Source organism: Sus scrofa, chromosome 7, assembly GCF_054392235.1.
Source record: "Sus scrofa isolate SSC_HxYL_T2T_F1_AM1 chromosome 7, Sscrofa_HxYL_maternal_Yorkshire_Landrace_v2.0, whole genome shotgun sequence".
In the NCBI taxonomy this organism is placed as follows: Eukaryota; Metazoa; Chordata; class Mammalia; order Artiodactyla; family Suidae; genus Sus; species Sus scrofa.
Genome location: NC_139389.1, coordinates 17195425 through 17213570, shown reverse-complemented (window position 1 = coordinate 17213570; position 18146 = coordinate 17195425). Strand labels below are relative to the sequence as shown.

The 18146-nt window shown below is 38.8% G+C and overlaps 1 long non-coding RNA gene across 3 annotated transcripts in view; it reads right to left on the bottom strand.

The window, feature by feature from the left end:
- The window catches only part of LOC100512907 (uncharacterized), a 1315914-nt gene that overhangs the window by 1082874 nt on the left and 214894 nt on the right, over positions 1-18146 (bottom strand). For all 3 annotated transcript variants that reach the window (NR_201444.1, NR_201443.1, NR_201445.1), the window contains 1 exon segment: positions 10340-10438. This is a non-coding gene — a long non-coding RNA (uncharacterized LOC100512907).

Genomic DNA, 18146 nt, shown 5'->3' with positions numbered 1-18146 from the left:
TTCCCATAATAACGCTATAAACATGATGCTTCAAGTCAAAAAAAAAAAATTTTTTTTTCTTTGGTTCACTTCCAATACCAAGGGGTTTGTGTATGAAATCAACCAGTATTTACTCAGAAATTGTTAGTACTGGTCATAGAACGCAAATTTGAATTCACAACAGCAACTCCTCTCTATCCTACCAACCCTATTTTCTATTTCACGTCATGTTTTTTGTTGTAGTAAATATGTACTGAGTAGCTATATGCCTCATCTTTAAGCCCCTTAAAAATGGAATTGACGCGTCTACACAACCCCAACCTGAATTCCTGAGAAAACATCAAAGAGCAGTCTCTGGTGTTTCCTCCCCACCGTCCAGTTGCCACACCAACACTCCCAGTCCTCAGCTTTGGTAGTTTTATGATAGGTCTTGCATTTAAGCTCACCACCTTGGCTCTAGCTCCCTGGATGAAGCGCCAGGAACTAGAGCAATCCGAACTTTCTTCAGTTTTGACTTCAGCACTCCTGTAAGCCAGATGCACCAGCCCTAGAGCTCCTTAAGCTATGAACACGGAAAATGACTGGGGCAGATGGTAAGCTGGTCTCAGTGCTCCCACACCGCTGAAGCTTTCTCTCAACTCTCCGCACAGCTCAAAGAAAAAAAGATAGGCTCTTGAGCTCCACAGAACCAACTATTTACCAGAATAAAATGCTTCAGCACTAATTTAGGGTGCCCCAGTTCCAAAGCAGACAAGGTTACTCATAAAAACCTAAAAATCCCCCCCAAAAGAATAAAACTTGTGGGGTATATAGTCATCAAATTCTGCTGTCTCTACAGCACGCAGTCACAAGAGTACACGTTAACAAGGCTCATTGCTCACCAGCATTTTCCAAAAAAGGCAAACAACGTTTCCTGAAAAAGAGTCCACTGGCCCCGCACAATCCTAAAAACTAGGGTTTCAGACTTTCAAATTCTACAATTCTCTCCTGTAAGCCAAGGGTAAGCGAACTTTTTCCATTAAGGGCCAGACTGTAAATATTTTTGGTTTTATCTTTGTCTCAAGCACTCAGTTGTGACCTTGTAGCCCCAAGGCAGCCATCAACAGTATGTGCAATGTGTGGACAGGGCCTAACTCCATTAAAACTTTATTTACAAAACCAACTGATGTCATTATGACTGAGTTCATCGACATTACCAATAATATTAAATTGGGGAGGAGAAGATCCAAGGTTCTGTAACCCTGTCCCAAACCTAGTTCTGCTGGCAGCACTGAATTTGAGCTAAAAACAACCAACCGACCTGGGATAGTGTTTCATCACAGGACATATGACAACGATTTTGTGTTTGAAGACCATGCTTTAGGACTATTAAATGTTACCACCATCTGTGGAAATCCACGTTTTCTCTTTAAAATTAAAATAACCTTGAGTTTTAGGAAACTGCATCTAGGCATGAACCATTCAAACAGCTGGAAGATACAGAAGTGGTATTAACTCAGGAAAGGTAACTAGTTCACATGGAAAAATCAGTGGATCTGGTTTGCATATAACCATCTAAGCTCATCTATTCGGTAGCACCTCTCGCAATTACTTGGTCGATCAACAAGCTAAGGTCATGGGGATAAAAATTTTTAACAAAAGTGTATACTGAGAAAATGTTGGCACTGAATGATTTCACTGGGGAAAAGCATTTAATTTATATGAAGACACTGAGGTAGAGAGAAATTGTCACGTACCCAAGATCACAGAGCTGGCTCTAGGAAGAGACATGATCACAAGCCAGTAAACTCTGAGCTCTAAGAAGCACAGACAACATCAACCACTGCTCAACACTATATTCCCAGCCTTGACAACCGTTCCTGGCATACATAAGGCAATTAAGACCTATTTGTTGAACACACAAATGAAGAATTGATGCATCAATGACTGGTGAGCCAGAGCTCCCCACATTCACATCAGAAATGTTAGACTAACAAATGCCTTTGTCCAGGTGAATGTTCTACATCTAACTTTCTTCCCAGCATTGCATTGCACATCTAGTCCCCCAGACACCCTCTATCAACGGCTGAGCAAGTGCAAACAGCCTCAAAGAAGAGAAGCACCACTCAAGGCAGCAAACTCCATCCTGGGGAATTATGTATGCGCGATGAGAATCTGTCTGGAACATCAACAACGTCTCAATCTTCAACAGCTTCTCACAGAGGACTCAGCCTAAGTGTCTACTGCTGACTGTCCGGGGGTTCCCAGGACCGGCCAAATGTGAGCCTGATTGTTTAGAGAGGTTATGGCTTATTTCCCATTATCTACGCCCACTCATCCATCACCGTGTGGCTTCATCGGATACAAAGCAGGCTCTTCAACGCAAGGCTTAGAAGGCATTCTGACTCTTCCTGACTGTTTGCCATCCTTTGCCTCCCTGACAGCAGACAGGACAGGTGCTGCCCGGGGAGACTCGACTGTGCAGAGGGTGGCTCATACTTGACACCATCATACCTAAGTACCTTGCCCAGCTCCGCAGCTGAAGGTCAAGTGGAAACAACCTGCATTCCTTCCACAGGTGTTGGCCTTTTCAAAGGAATGCAGACTTCGAACTCCATTTAAGTTTTCAAAATATTGCTTTTTCTTTGAACTTGGAATGTGTAACTTTATCCACAGACTGCAATTTTATGTTCGCTCAGACACTATTTCTATGACATGGTTTTTTAAATATCTCAACAATTAAAAAAAAAAAAAAAATGTCCTGAGAGAATCCCAGCATGGAGAGAGAGAAAACAAACTGTGTTCTACATTTCCCTGTAAAAGCCATAAATAAATATGTCTATCTACGTATTTGTGTGTGTGTGTGTGTGTGTGTGTGTGTGTGTGTGTGTGCATGTGTTTGAGAGGGAAGAATGGTAGCCTTAATTAAAAGGACCAGAATATTCAATGGTCACTTTCAAAGTCTGCAGCAATGGCTACAGAGCAGTAGGCTCTTCGAGAACCAGAAGTAATTAAGGGTAGGAAAAGGTCCTGCTCCTTTATCACTTAGTCTTTTAAAGAAAAACACAACCATCAATGTTTGACTCATTGACAAAAATTCTGCAAACTTTCCCAACTGTTAGAAAACAGTAAATGACATTCTATCAATCACAGAATAATGAGAACATTTAAAATATATGACCTCTGGAAATAACTATTTTAGAACCACTTTCTCAGTTCTTCATGCTGTATTGATATAATACTCTTCTGGAAATACTGATAATACCAAATACACGCCAAAAAAGCGCTGATATACTCACAAAAAAAAACCACCCAGTGGTACTTTTCCGTTTCACACACACACACAATTTTCCAGGATGACACACCTTGATAGAAGTGCAATGCCAGATTGAAAATAAACTCAAAACATTTACACGATAAATTCAGACATCTAAAGGGGGTTTTCCCACAATTAAATTTGCAATGCTATCAGCAAAATCGGTTTATTTTAAGATTGTCTGCCCAATATATAAATTTCCCTTTGTGTTTGAAATACTTTTATCAGATAAGATAGCTTTTGTTTAAACTGCTATTTTCAGAATTTGCTTTGGGGGTTTTGAATACACACAGAGAGGTAACTTGAGATTTCCTACCCTGCTTTAAAATGTGTTTCTTCTCTCTGTTTGTATTTAGTAATTTCCTGTCAAAGAACCTCACATAATTAACTTTCCTTGCTCAGGCCTACTTCCCCCCCACCCTCCCCATTCCTACTTCCTGAGGACGGTAATAAAATGCTGATTACATTGGGCTGGTATCTGCCTTGCCTTCTCCATCTCCCTCCCTCCCTCCCTCTGCCAGAGCCGACTCTCAGGTTTCAGCAGTTGCACTGGGAGAGACCTGGAACAGAAAGGAAGCAAATCAGATTTGGGAACTTCCTACTCATTCACATTTATTGGGAAGTCCTAGCAGTGGGAGGTATGACCCCCTTTTTCCCTCTTCAAATTTAGTGAAATCCCACCACTGCCATCCCTCCCTGTGGTCCCTTGAGCATAGCAGAAGGCCTCCCTTTCACTTCTGACCAAAGGCTGAGGTGGTTGGGAAGAGCATAGTCTTAAGCGACTCAGGACGGGAAGAACACCCACCACAATACAGCAATAGAAATGTTTTCTGTATAGCTGAGCAGATCAGCCCATGTTACTGCTTGATCATTAATCTCTCATCTCCCAGTAGTCGAACACCTCATAGAATTTATACAAGGAATTTGTTAGCTTTATTACCGGAGCATTCCGAACACACACTTCCAAAGATGCGGCATGAGAAGAAAAAGCAAATAATGTTGTGAATTCATCCCATTTTGGGGTTGGCACTTCCAGGGCACGATGACCAACTGCCTTCATGTACATCAGAGTTTCTTACCCAAGCACCCTTGACATATTAAAACAAAGAATTTTTTTATAGGAGGCCATCCTATACATCTGTATGTTTAGCTTTATTTTTACCCCAGCACCATTGCTATATCAGACCAAGTGTTTCTTTGTTGTGCAGGCTATCCTGCTCATTGTCCTGTAGGATGTTGAGTAGCATCCATGACCTTTAGACACTAGATTCAAGTAGTATCTTGAACCCCCTCCTGCTCATGTCAAGTATCTCTAGACATGGGCAAATGTCCTGGGAGCAAAAATCACTCTCAGTTGGCAAACAGTGATACATTAAACTCAGAATAATAAAGCTGCTTCTCTTTATTTCTTACAGACAAAATCCACCATTTGTGAAAACCAGCTTTTTCATCATATGAAGAATTCAACCTTAAAATTCCAAAGGGCTCCATTCTGACCACTCAACATTTGAAGAGTAAATGCTGGTGACTTCCTATCATGATGGCGCCATAAATTCCCAAGTGATAGATCCCATTGTTTCAAACCCATTGGAAAGATTAAAAGAGAAATCCCAAGCCAAGCGACAAAACCATCAACATCTTCATGGACCAGAAGCAGACCAAAAATGCCAACTGACAAAAGGGTAAACCACAAGATGTTGGAATCTGGAGCTATCTAAGCCAACGGTGATGGAATCTGATCACCTGATGGGTCCCTAGGCATAGTCATAAGCAAACACCTTTACTCCAAAGCATATGCCCTAGAGAAACTCTTGAACACGTGCCTCAGTCAACCTGCTAAAGAGTGTTCCTGTAAGCACTTTTATTGATAGCAAAAAATACCAACACAAAAATTTACTAATGGGAGGACAAATAACACTATAGTATACGCAGAATGTAATATTCATAGCTACAGTAGAAAAACTACTGCTACACGTAACAATGATCAATCTTATAGAGACACTGTTTTGAATGAAGAACAAGTCACAGAAGATTATCTACAATGTGCTAATATAAGCAAATCTAAATCTATTAAACCTATTTTTAAAAACTCAATGTGTGTTTTTAAGGAAAAAAAAAAAAAGACTAAATTCAGACCAGTGGTTTCCTCTGGGGAGGAAATAAGGGATTATATACAGTAAACTGAACTGCATTAGAAAGGCCTGAGATGAATTACTGGGTATTCATTTAATATTATGTTTCATAACACACATGTATAGTCTGTGTTTCTGTGTGTATTCTTTGTATCAAGTAAATGTTTTTAAATGTCTACTTCAGGAAAAGGGGAAAAAAAAGACCTAAGGAAAATCATGGTAAAACAGAAATCAAAAGAACTAAAATAAAAAATGAAGTAAATGGATTTTTAAAAAAAATGCATGGGGACATTAGAAACACTAAGAAGTTGGCAAAGTATCAGCAAGTTTGATTAATTGACTGAGAAATTAATAACCTTTTAAATTCAGTTGGGTAAAGTTAAAAATCTAGGCAAAAAAAAAAAAAAAAAAGACGAGGGTAATTGTTTAATGGATAGAGTTAAAGCATGCTAAAGACCTTTCCTAGTCAGGAGGAAGATAAACAAAGTGAATAACTATAGATTATTTTTAGAAAAATTAAAGTTATAAAATACTAGGATATTAGACACATAAAAGCAATCACTAGAAAACATTAGAAATGTCATCTATGCCTTCCAATCCAGCAGAAGGGGAAAAAATGAGACATAGTTTTATGGAATCACATCAGGAAATGAGGGGAAAAAATTAAAGAAAAAAAAAGGCAAATATGAAAGACTAAACAAATTTTAACCACACAGAAATAACTCAAAAATAGATATACAATCATAGTAAGTGTGAACTTGCAAAACGTACCTACTAAAAGAGAATCTGACAAAGGCCTGAAAATTCAAAACAACTCTCCAAGAAAGACTAAATGTAAAGGACCAGAAAACATGCACCAGGCAAATATACAGCTCTATCAATATCACAAAAATGTAGAATTTAAGGCCAAGACTTATCTAAGGCTTAAAGAACAAGTCTACATAATAATATAACAACCCATGAACACATAACCATCATACGCTCGTGTTCACCGAATGACATAGCTTTAAAAAGGAAAAACAAAAACTAACAGAATTATGAGGAGAGCTTGACAAGTTCAAAATTGGAATGGAAGATTTTTAACACACCTTTGTGAAACACTGTTAATCCAGAAATAAACTATTAGTAACAAAGCAAAGAATTATACAAGACTCCCTAACCAAATACACAGAAACCTGTAGCCAGGAAGTAGTATACATCCATTCTTTTCACATACACACAAAACACAATTACTGAGATTAACACCATACACACTAAGTTATAAATGATGTCTCAATAAAAATTCAAGTAGTCCCTATCATAGAGAACATGTCCTTTAAGTTTATGATTAAAGTAGAAAACATAGTTAACTCAACTCTTTCAATGGGATGAGAAGAATGAAAAGCAATGAGCTAATCATCCAATTTAAGATGAGAAAATCTCAAAGGGTAAGGAAGGAAATGATAAAGATATGAGAAAAAATAAATAAAATATAGAAGTGATCAAGCAAGTCAAAAGCTTTTAAAAAAAAAAATTAAGATATATGACCTTGTGGCAAGGTTTAAAAAAGAGAGAGCATATAAACAAACTATACTAGGAATGATAAAAGACATATAAAGACAGAGCAGATCTTAAAAACCACAGCACCTACCTCAAACATTTATGCCTTTCCAATTTTAAACTACATAGCTCTCTAGTTTCTCTTTAACAAAGTACCACAGCTAATAATAGAGGAATTAGTACATCGCCAAGTCAGGAAATCTTACAAGTAATCGTTCATCTGGGTAGTATTTATCTGACTGCTAAGATCATAAAAAGACAACTCCTGATGGAAGAACACAGCATTACTGAAAATTCTTGCCCTCCCACCCACCTCCCCACCCCCACAAATCCACACAAAGCTCTAGAGCAGTGCTGTGCATGCTGTAGAATGAAATTTGTCATCACAGAAACGCTGTGTGCCTGGTGCTGTCCAGCACAGTAGGCACCAGCCACGCTTGACTATTAAGCATTTGGACATGTGGCTAGTACAACTGAGGAACTCAAGTTTTAAATAAACTTTAATTACCTTGAAATAGTCATACATGGCTGTTTTATTGGACAGTTCGGCTCTAGACCTAACTACCAATTGATAGGACACACAGAAAACCTAAGAGCATGGTATATAGCAAATTCCAACAATGAGAAATTCCAGAGCACATTTTTCTTCAACAAATGAATTGCAAGGAAGAGTGGAGAAAAGGAGAGCGAACCTATGCATTAATAGACACTAAAGAGATAGTAAACCCATTACAATGTACAGGCTTTATTCGGATCCAGATTGAAAAGAAAAATTGACACAATCAGAAATTTGCACACTTGGATATTTGCTGGTGTTAAAGCAAGCACTATTTATTTCTCAGGTATGATAAAGGTACTGTGTTTACATTTCTCTGAAAACAGACTTTATATTCTTGAGATATAGATTGAAATATTTAAGAATGCTGGGGGCTTGCTTCTGAATAATTCCATTTCCGGAAGCAAGTGGGGACAAGTATACCTGAAGCTGGAAGGACCATGAATTGATGGCAGCTGGTCATAAGCATCAGGAATCACACAGTGTTCTTCCTTTTGCTCCAAGTTCCCATAATATCAAGTTTAAAAAGTACATGCCCATCTTTTACCCAGAGACCTCCTTTTTAGGAACATGTCCTCAGGACATAACACAAATCTATGAAAATAGGTGCAGAGATGTTTCCTTCAGCATTGCCTAAAGAGAAACAGACAACACCAAAGGGGAACAGAAACACAGAGTCAGAAGGAGGGAGAGAGGGAGACCAAGAGACGGAAAGAAACCTCATGGTACAAAAACAGGGAAACTGGTAGATGCATGGTACACCCAAATAAGGTGTTACTGAGCCTTAAGAAGAAACTGATTCTATAAAGATTGTGTTACAAAATTACCCTTTATTGTTTTGTAAAACAAAAAAGATGAAGAATATATAAAATGTGTTATTTTGCATTATGTGTGTGTGAATGTGTATATACAGCAATAGAGGTAGCTACATAAACTTTGAGAAACAAACATATTCTAAGTGGTATTTGTCATTAAAGGCTGGAAATATGAGACAAATTCATAGTTAATATATGCTTTGGTACATTTCAAGTTTATTATTTTAATATGGGAAAACTGTGATAAACATTGTAATTATTGATAAAACATAAAAAATGAGGAAAAAACAATGTCTTCTAAAACTGCTTTTAGTCAACATTACACTCAAAGTCCTAACCAATAAAGTAAAGGTGAAGAATCAGAAATGAGAGCTTTTAAACTGTCCTTATTGGTACATTTTATGTTGCCTACATATGCAATGTCATAGAATTTAAAAACAGAAGAAAATTTTAACAAGATCCCTTGGTACATATAGAACATGAAAAAACTAGAAGCAATGCTATAAATCATTAAATAATTGAGAGAAGTTTCCATTGTGGCACAGTGGATTAAAAATACAACTGCAGTGGCTCCAGTCACTGTAGAGGTGCAGGTTCAATCCCCAGCCAAGCATAATGGGTTAAAGGATCTAGCCTAAGTCACAGGTGCAGCTTGGATTCCATTCCTGGCCCAGAAACATTCATATGCCATGGGTGCAGCCATTAAAAAAATAATAATCATCAAATAAAATAGTTGAGAAAGTGTAACAATGAACCCATGCACATGAGAAGTAGTACAAGTTTCCCAGAAAGAAATTAAAAAAAAAAAAAAAAAAAAAAAGGTGTAAAATCACTATGTTAAAAATAAAGGAAAATCTGAGTAAGTGGAGACAGGGTGCTCATGAATAGGTAGATTCAAAATTGAAAAATAACCTCAATTCTGCTCCCAATAATCTATAAATTAAATGCAATACCAAGAACAAAAAACAACATGCTGTTTTGCAGACGATGACAAGCCAGTCTTGAATCTCATAAAGAGAACCAAAAGGCCAAGAGTAAGTAAGAAAATTCTGAAGCACAAAAAATTGAGGAGACAAATCCTACAAGTGAACAAGACTTAAAATTTTTTTAAAAATCAGTCATTGGGACAAACTAACACAAGGCAGGGACTAGCAATCAAATCACGATTCCCAGCACAAACTCACAAACGTGCAAAACAAAGAACAGAATGCAGGCCCTAGGCAGCCTCAAATCTAAGGTTTGGGACCCCTACATGACATGCATATACATAGCATTACAGGAAAGAGAAGCCAGAGGAGAATTCTCTGTGGGAATATGCAAAGCAGACAATGAATTCTGTGGGAAATGAAAAGGCAATGAGTTTCTCAGCGTCACAGAAAGAGCATGAGGTTGGCCCTTCTGGATGAATGGATGGGTGGACAGACAGACAGAGAGACTGCAGCAGGGAGAAGTGCAGTGAGGGACACATGAGCAATTACATAGAGAGAATGAACCTGTCCAGAGAGCAGCGAGGAGCCTGCATTGGTAAATAGTGAAAACAAAGATGAGAGGGGAGAAAATGGAACCCCATTCTGAAAATGAATTCAAATCCATTTAGACATTTTTCTCCCTACCACTATGCCATACATGGAGTGGAAACAGATTTAGGATCCAAGGTTACAATTCCAAACCCAGGACTGATGAGTGGGGGATCTCAATCCGCATACATCAACACCAGCATTGCTATTACACAACACTATTTTGGAGCAGCAAGGACCCAGAATTTGAAGTAAAAAACATGCATCCAAGCCCTGGTTATGACAGCACAGTGGTACAGCCCAAGCTTGGTTCCATCTGCACTTACCAGGATCCTGAAAACATTACTAGCTTCTTCATACCTCAATTTCCCCATGGATAAAACAGAGATAATAGTACTTCTGGAATAGGACTAATGTGAAGATTTTAAAAGTTAACATGTATCAAGCACTTAGAAATCTTCTCAGAAAACAGTATGTACTCAATAAACCTTAGCTATCATAATTACCAGCTTTCCAGTTGAACGCCGTTTGGGCCCAAGTCCTTGAAATCTGAGCTTCTGCTTTCTCCTTTATAAGAACATAATATTTCTGTCCTCACAGCATTTCTGTATGGTTGTAGAAGCAAAGAAAAAAGAAAAAAACCTTTATACATAGCCATTGCTATACCAACAGTAGTTACAGAACTAAGTTTCACTGTGTTTCAAAGAATCAAGAGCTCTTTCTCTGGCACAGGGTTGCCACGAACTTCATACGGCAATTTTGTGTCGGAAAACGAGCCACTCTCCACTCATCGTAAGAAATTAAAAGAATTTTCTCCCAAAATTTAGCACATTAATCAGCTAGATATAGCAGATGGATATCCAACCATTAGAAATGTCCAAACAGTTTAGTTAACCTTTAAGCAAAAACATGCATGCACACTGGCAAGTAGTGCAGAGTTAGAAGAGGCTGATGTTTCTTTTTTAAGTACCATGTGCAATGTTTATCCCTCTTTTTATTGTTCCTAATTATTTTTTAAATGGAGCAAACTCGGGACAATTTTTTGATGAAGCTTTCTCTTCTGCAAGTTCATCTCGGGATATTAGAAGAAAGGAAACACTAATGCCTGCTTGTGAGAGAGGCTATCTGAAGGTTTTCCAAAGCGAAATTAGAGAATACCAATATGTACATTGGAAAATGGATCATTTTAAAGTCAGTTTCCTAAAATAACCACCTACCCCTTAGCACTCTAATCCACTCTCAAAACTGCCTCCAGAGTACTTAAGAAGAGGTTAATTACTCTGTAGATGAGTCAAATCCTCTGCTCTTTTCCTCACCAGCTTTTAACAACTATCCCTAACTCTTTCACTTTTGATAATTCTAATGACTATAAATGGCCTTTTACCCAACAATGAAAGAGGTAGTGGGAAGGCAAAAATCATATTAAATTAGCCCATCTTTCCTCTCAGGCACTCTCATGCAAAATTTAGGAGGAAGAAGAAACTAATAGCTAAAACTGGGGGCTTGAAATTATTTGAGTCAATACATGTGTGATAACTAATGAAAAGAAAATCATGGCATATAAGCTTTTCAGAAATGCTAAGGAAGTCCCCCAAGCCAGTCCCTTTTAGGTCCACAGGGACAGAGCAGAATGCCTAATTCATGAGGAACCAGGAGCAAGTGGTAATGCTGCTTATTTTTGGTCTGAGAGCTATGTACCGGTCTCCCAACTAAAATCTTACAACCAAAGACCATGACGACGACAACGACGACAATGAAGATAAGCAGGTCAGGGAGCCCAGGCAAAGAGGGGGGAGAAGCGATGAAGATAGCCAGCCACAGGAGGAGGCAGCCCATCAGCAGCACCTCACACTCCACCAGGAGATAAGAAGGAGCCCACATATGCAGAAGTTGATATATGACAAAGGTGGCCCTTCGGGGCCTTTGAAAAAGGAGGGTATTTTCAACAAAGGGCTGGTTCAATTTTGATACGCATCAGGGGGAAAAGCGGCCCTTTATTTCACAGCATACACAAAAGTCAACCTCAGGTAGATTGTAGAGCTACATGTGAAAAACAATCAGGTTCACAGAAAACTCATAGGAGAGTATCACTAGGATTTGGGGATGAAAAAAATCTTCAACAGAACACAAATGGCATTCATCAGAGGAAAAGACTGATGGATTTGTGAATATTAATATTAACCTCTCCTGTTTACCTGAAGGCAACTACTGGGGTCAAATAAGTGAAGCGTTTGTTTTTCCTATGTTTTTTCTTTAAAGTGTAACATATATGCAGAAAAGCACCCATGTGTTCAGCTCATGAGATATTTAGATTCACACAGGCAGCACCTGAATCACTGCTACCATCTTAGATACCATCCTCTTGCCATTCCTTGGACTGAGGGCAAAAAGGCAAACCTCTGAGTAGGCCAACATATTGCTAACACACCTCACTATCAAGGCCTCATTGCCAAAGTATATGAAGAACTCCTAAGAAAAAAAAAGTTAGTAAGATGCATTTGAAAAGAGAGTATCCAAATGTCCACTAAGCATTAACAAAGATTATCAACTTCTTGGCCACGGCAGGGAAATGTAAATTAAAACCAGGATGAGATCCTACTATACCCACCGGAATGGCTAAAATGAAAAAAAAAAAAAAATCTGACAATGCCAAATGCTGAAAAGGATACAGAGCAATGAGAAACTTCATATACTTTTAGCGGTAGTGTAAAAAGGTACAGCTAGCTTCAAAATCTGTTTGGCAATGCCTATCAAAAATGAATATATGAAATCTTCATAACCCAACAATTTTACCTCTAGGGTATGTGTGTTTGTGTGGATATACATGTATCTAACAAAACTGTACACATATAGGTAGCCAAATATTTGTATAAAAATATTTTCATAGCATCATTACTCGCAATACCAAAATACACAAACAACCTATCACCAACAACAACGTGGTTAGTCTATAGTCACAGAATAAAATTCTATGTGATGTCTAAAATAAATATATTAGCATCATTGAATCTCTCAAACGTGTTGGAAGGGGGAGGGCAGGAAGGAAGCCAAACTCCAAGGATAGACAATGATATGCCGTTTATACAGAGTTCAAAATCTGGCAAAACCAGTCCAAGGAATGGCAAGAGGATGGTTTCTAAGGTGGTAACAATGTTTCAGGGGCTGCCTGTGTGAATCTAAATATCTCGTAAGCTCAACACATGCATACTTTTCTGCATATACTTTTCTGCATATACTTTAAAGAAAGAACATAAGAAAAACAAATGCTTCATTTATTTGATCCCTGTAGTTTTCCTTCTAGAACTTTATCTTAAGGAAATGATTACAAATACGAAAAGATTCAGGCACAAAATGCCACATAGCATGACCTAGTGTCACAAAACATTCAAAACTAAGGAAATGTACAAGTCAGCACACCTAATTAATGAGATAATACATAGCATGAAGATCCAATAATCTATGAAAACTAAAGATCACAAAAGGAGTTCCCTTCATGGCACAGTGGTTAACGAATCCGACTAGGACCCATGAGGTTGTGGGTTCGGTCCCTGCCCTTGCTCAGTGGGTTAAGGATCCGGCGTTGCCGTGAGCTGTGGTGTAGGTTGCAGACATGGCTTGGATCCTGCGTTGCTGCGGCTCCAATTCGACCCCTAGCCTGGGAACCTCCATATGCCGCAGGAGCGGCCCAAGAAATGGCCAAAAAAAAAAAAAAAAAAAAAGACTGAAAAAAATCAAAACAAAATATGTCAAAATATTTATAGTATTTAAGTAGACAAGTTTTGAGTGACTTTTTTGCTTTAAACCTTTTTTTGGAATTATTTGTAATACTTAGACTAAAAAAGTGCATTGTCTTTTTGAGGGTTTTTTTGTTTTGTTTTGTCTTTTTAGGGCCGCACCCGTGGCATAGGTAGGTTCCCAGGCTAAGGGTCAAGTCGGAGCTGTAGCCACTGGCCCACACCATAGCCACAGCAACACCAGATCTGAGCCGCATCTGTGACCTACTCCACAATCACGGCAATGCACGTTCCTTAACCCACCGAGCAAGGCCAGGGATCGAACCTATGTCTTCATGGGCACTTAGTCAGATCTATTTCTGCTGACAGGAACTCCATGCTGTTTGTGTTTTAAACAGCAGAATGTTTTGATTTTTTTCCACTACAGCTGAAAAGGGTGAAAGAGACATCTCCCCTTGTCTCATTAGATAGGAAATGCATAGAGGTAATTCCCTAGATGTGAGGTCACTTGGGTAACTACTAGGGAATCTATCTGCATATCCTTGTGCCTCAAAAGTCTCATTACAAGGCAGTTTTGTCTTTTAAAAGGTAAATAAATGTGATACAGGCATACTTCATTTTATTTCACTTTAATTTTATTGTCCTTTGCAGATTTCGCCTTTTAAAAAATAAATAAACTGAAAGGTTGTGGCAACCCTGTGTGTGGTCAAATGATGTTCAGTATTTTTTAAGGAATAAAGTAATCACGGCATGTATATTTCCTTTTAGACACAATGCCATTGCAAACTTAATATACTACAGTATCACGTAAATCTAACTTTTATATGCACTGGCACTTTGGTGTGGTGGTCTGGAACCAAACCTGCAGGATCACCAGTGTCTGCTTTTTATAATGATGATCTAGCCCAGGAATCCTACGGAAAACAGTAGTAAATTTTCTCAAGCTCTTGCCCCAGGAACTGAAGGAAAGGCCCTTCATTTTTAGTTGATGGCCCTGGAACCAACCAGAAGTAAGAGCAATCAATCTTTCCCTTGAAGCCATGTTTGATGCTGTGGTCACAAGTACACAAAAAAAAGCACTAAGTAAGCACAAGGCTTTGGGCTATTCTTTGTGGCATTAATAAAGAATATGAAACCTATTCCTTTTTTTTCTTTCTTTTTGGTCTTTTTGTCTTTTCTAGGGCAGTACCCGAGGCATGTGGAGGTTCCCAGACTAGGGGTTGAATTGGAGCTGCAGCTGCTGGCCTTCACCAGAGCCATAGCAACACGGAATCTGAGCCATGTCTGCAACCTACACCACAGCTCACGGCAACGCCGGATCCTTAACCCACTGAGCAAGGCCAGGGATCGAACCCACAATCTCACGGTTCCTAGTCGGATTCGTTAACCACTGTGCCACGACAGGAACTCCCTATAAAACCTATTCCTACCCTCGAGCAGCTTAGAATCTTATTTATCAGACACATTATATAATAAAAAATAAATAAAGATGTCAGTGAACTAAAGAGTTATATTAATTAGCAGCCTCTCTATTTTTCTAAGCTGTATCCCTATCATAAGGACTTGAAATCTGGAGGTTCCATTTCTCAAATTTTTTGCCACCAAGGTTCTATGTTTAGTTTCACTGAAGAAGCACTTGGATGAAACTGGGGGTGGTAGAATTCGTTTGTCTTTGACTCTGACAGCAACGGTAGCAACAGATTCATGGAAAATCCTCCAACGCAGGCGCCTGCAGTGGGAGTAGCATGGCGCCACAGTCCCCCGTAATGACCAAGTGGGCAATTTAGGGACAGATGGATACTAAGACAGAAGCAATTGGTTTCCTGCAGTCCCTGATCTGGATTTGCTTCTCTGGTCCTTTCAATTGTAACCCAACCCCCTGTATTCGTCTATCCTTGAAAAACATCAACAGGTTGAGTCTCCTTGATGGACCCAGGACTACAAGTTACCAAGCAGCATTATCTCTTCTGATCCCTTTTGGAAATAAGCTAAATATTACTACACAAAGCAGTTTTCTAACTCTACCACCAACTCCTCTGGCTATCTTTTCCTCAACCATTATTGAGCTTCATCTATTAATGGTCAAGACTATGGAACATGGTAAAGTAGGAAAATTAAAGTTTTTCATCTCAAACATTTGACAGACTCATATTCTTGGATTACTGATGTTTACCTTGTAAAACAGGAATAACATCCTAAGCACAGCTTGACACTCCTTGAGTTGAGGGCAATGATTACATAATCATTGAAGGATTAGTCTGATTTTAAATTAAGCTCATCAAAAGTCAGTATTTCACCTGAGTTTGAGTATACATATGCATTTATCATATACCTTTTAAAATTATCCCCCTTACCTAGATTCCCATATTCCCATACACATAGAAAGCTAACTATATATTGTTTTAATAGAATCATTTTAATTTTTTTCCATTATAGCTGGTTTACAGTATTCTGTCAATTTTCTACTGTATAGCATGGTGACCCAGTTTCACATACATGTATACATTCTTTTTTCTCACATTATCACGCTCCATCCTAAGTGACCAGACATAGTTCCCAGTGCTACCCAGCAGGATCTCATTGCTAATCCATTCCAAAGGCAATCGTCTGCATCTATCAACTCCAAGCACCCCATCCATCCCCCTCCCTCCCCTTCCCCCTTGGCAACCACAAGTCTATTCCCCAAGTCCATGATTTTCTTTTCTGTGAAAAGGTTCGTTTGTGTCATATATTAGATTCCAGGTAAAAGTGATATCATATGGTATGTGTCTTTCTTTTTCTGACTTCACTCAGTATAGAGAGTCTCTAGTTCCATCCATGTTGCTGCAAATGGCATTATTTTGTTCTTTTTTATGGCTGAGTAGTATTCCATTGTGTGTATATACCACATCTTCGTAATCCAATCATCTGTCATGGACATTTGGGTTGTTTCCATGTCTTGGCTATTATGAATAGTGCTGCAATGAACAGGCGAGTGCATGTGGAAACCTAACTATATTTCATAATGCAGATGACCTAAAACCATGCAGGATTCAGTGACAGTATAGAAATCAATATGTTCCTCAAAATATACATGCATGATTATTTTAGTGAGAGAAAATAAGTCAACGCTTCTGTTATTCAAAAATCAATGCTGATTGGGCAGATTTCTGGCTCTGGGTAAGATGGTATAAGCATACTTCACTCACTTTACTATTGAATAAAACTATAAAACCTGGGCAGATGACACAAAGCAGCCATTGGAAAACTCTACAAGGTCCCTGGCGGCCTAGTGTTTAAGGATTAGGCATTGTCACTGCTGTAGCTCAGTTTTGAACCCTGGCCTGGGAATTTCCACATGCTGCGGACGTGGCCAAAAAACAAACACTCTGAAAATAGCAGCACATCAAGCTCTGAAATTGACTGTAATCTCAAGTACAATCGAACTGCCATTGGGTTTATCATTTATTTTCTAGCTGTATCCTCTATCCTAAACCTTAGCTGGAAATCTAGAAATAAGCATTGTGATAGGCATTGAGAAAGCTCTAGGAGCCCTCCAATTCTCACCCATCCAACAAAAAAAGGCAACACTTAACACTTACAGAGTGTGGAAACGCCCCACTTTTGTTCTTTGTTTCTTCCTTTTGTCAGTTTTCTCTTGACTTTGTCCCCAGGCAATTCCATGGCAATGACCAGTAATGGAGGTCAGCAAAGGTGAACATTCAAAGGGGACTCTTTGAATCCATTAGGTGGAGGTGTGATCACAAGAGACCAAGGCCAATCCTTGTTATTTCTTTTACTCTCTCTCGCCTCCTACTGGCTGGACCCCAAAAAAAGCACACACAGTGAAGTGCACAGCAGAGCCTAGAGGACTGAAAAGGTAAGCTCGCTCTAAGGAACTGAAATGTACTAGAGAGGGGGCAGAAAAGAAGATGCTCAGGAAAGTGACCTTGTAACATCGCTTATGAATTCCAAAGATAACCATCAAGTCAAGAATGTGTGGATCAGATTGTAATTCACACACCAAAGATCTAGAACTCAACAAATAGACCACGAGGTGGGTCACAGACTGACCAGTGGGTTGTACATACCCTGAACAGAACCAAAGAGTACTGCAATGACTCTGCAAAATGGATCGATATTGGAACAATAGCTCCCTGAAGGTAGGTTGGAACTTGCAGCCTGAACCTAACCATGTAAACTGCCTGATTTAAAAAATAAAAACAGAAAAACACATTCTTCACAAGATTTAAGCACAACCCAGTGCCTCAGAATGTAATCTTCAAAATACCCACGATAGATTCCAAAATTACTCAACGTACTAAGAACCATGAGAATTTCAACTCACACAGGAAAAGATAATCAAATGCCAGTGCCGACACGATACAGATGTTGAAATTATGTGACAAAGACTTTAAGGCAGCTCTTACATAAATGTTTGAATGACCCGTCATGAACATTTTTGAAACAAATGTCTAAGAATCTCCAAAACATAGACAATATAAAGGAAAAAAATGGAAATCTTAGACCTAGAAATGACAAGACAAAAATTAAAAACTCACTGGACAAACTCAAGACCAGAGTGAAGATGGCTAATGAA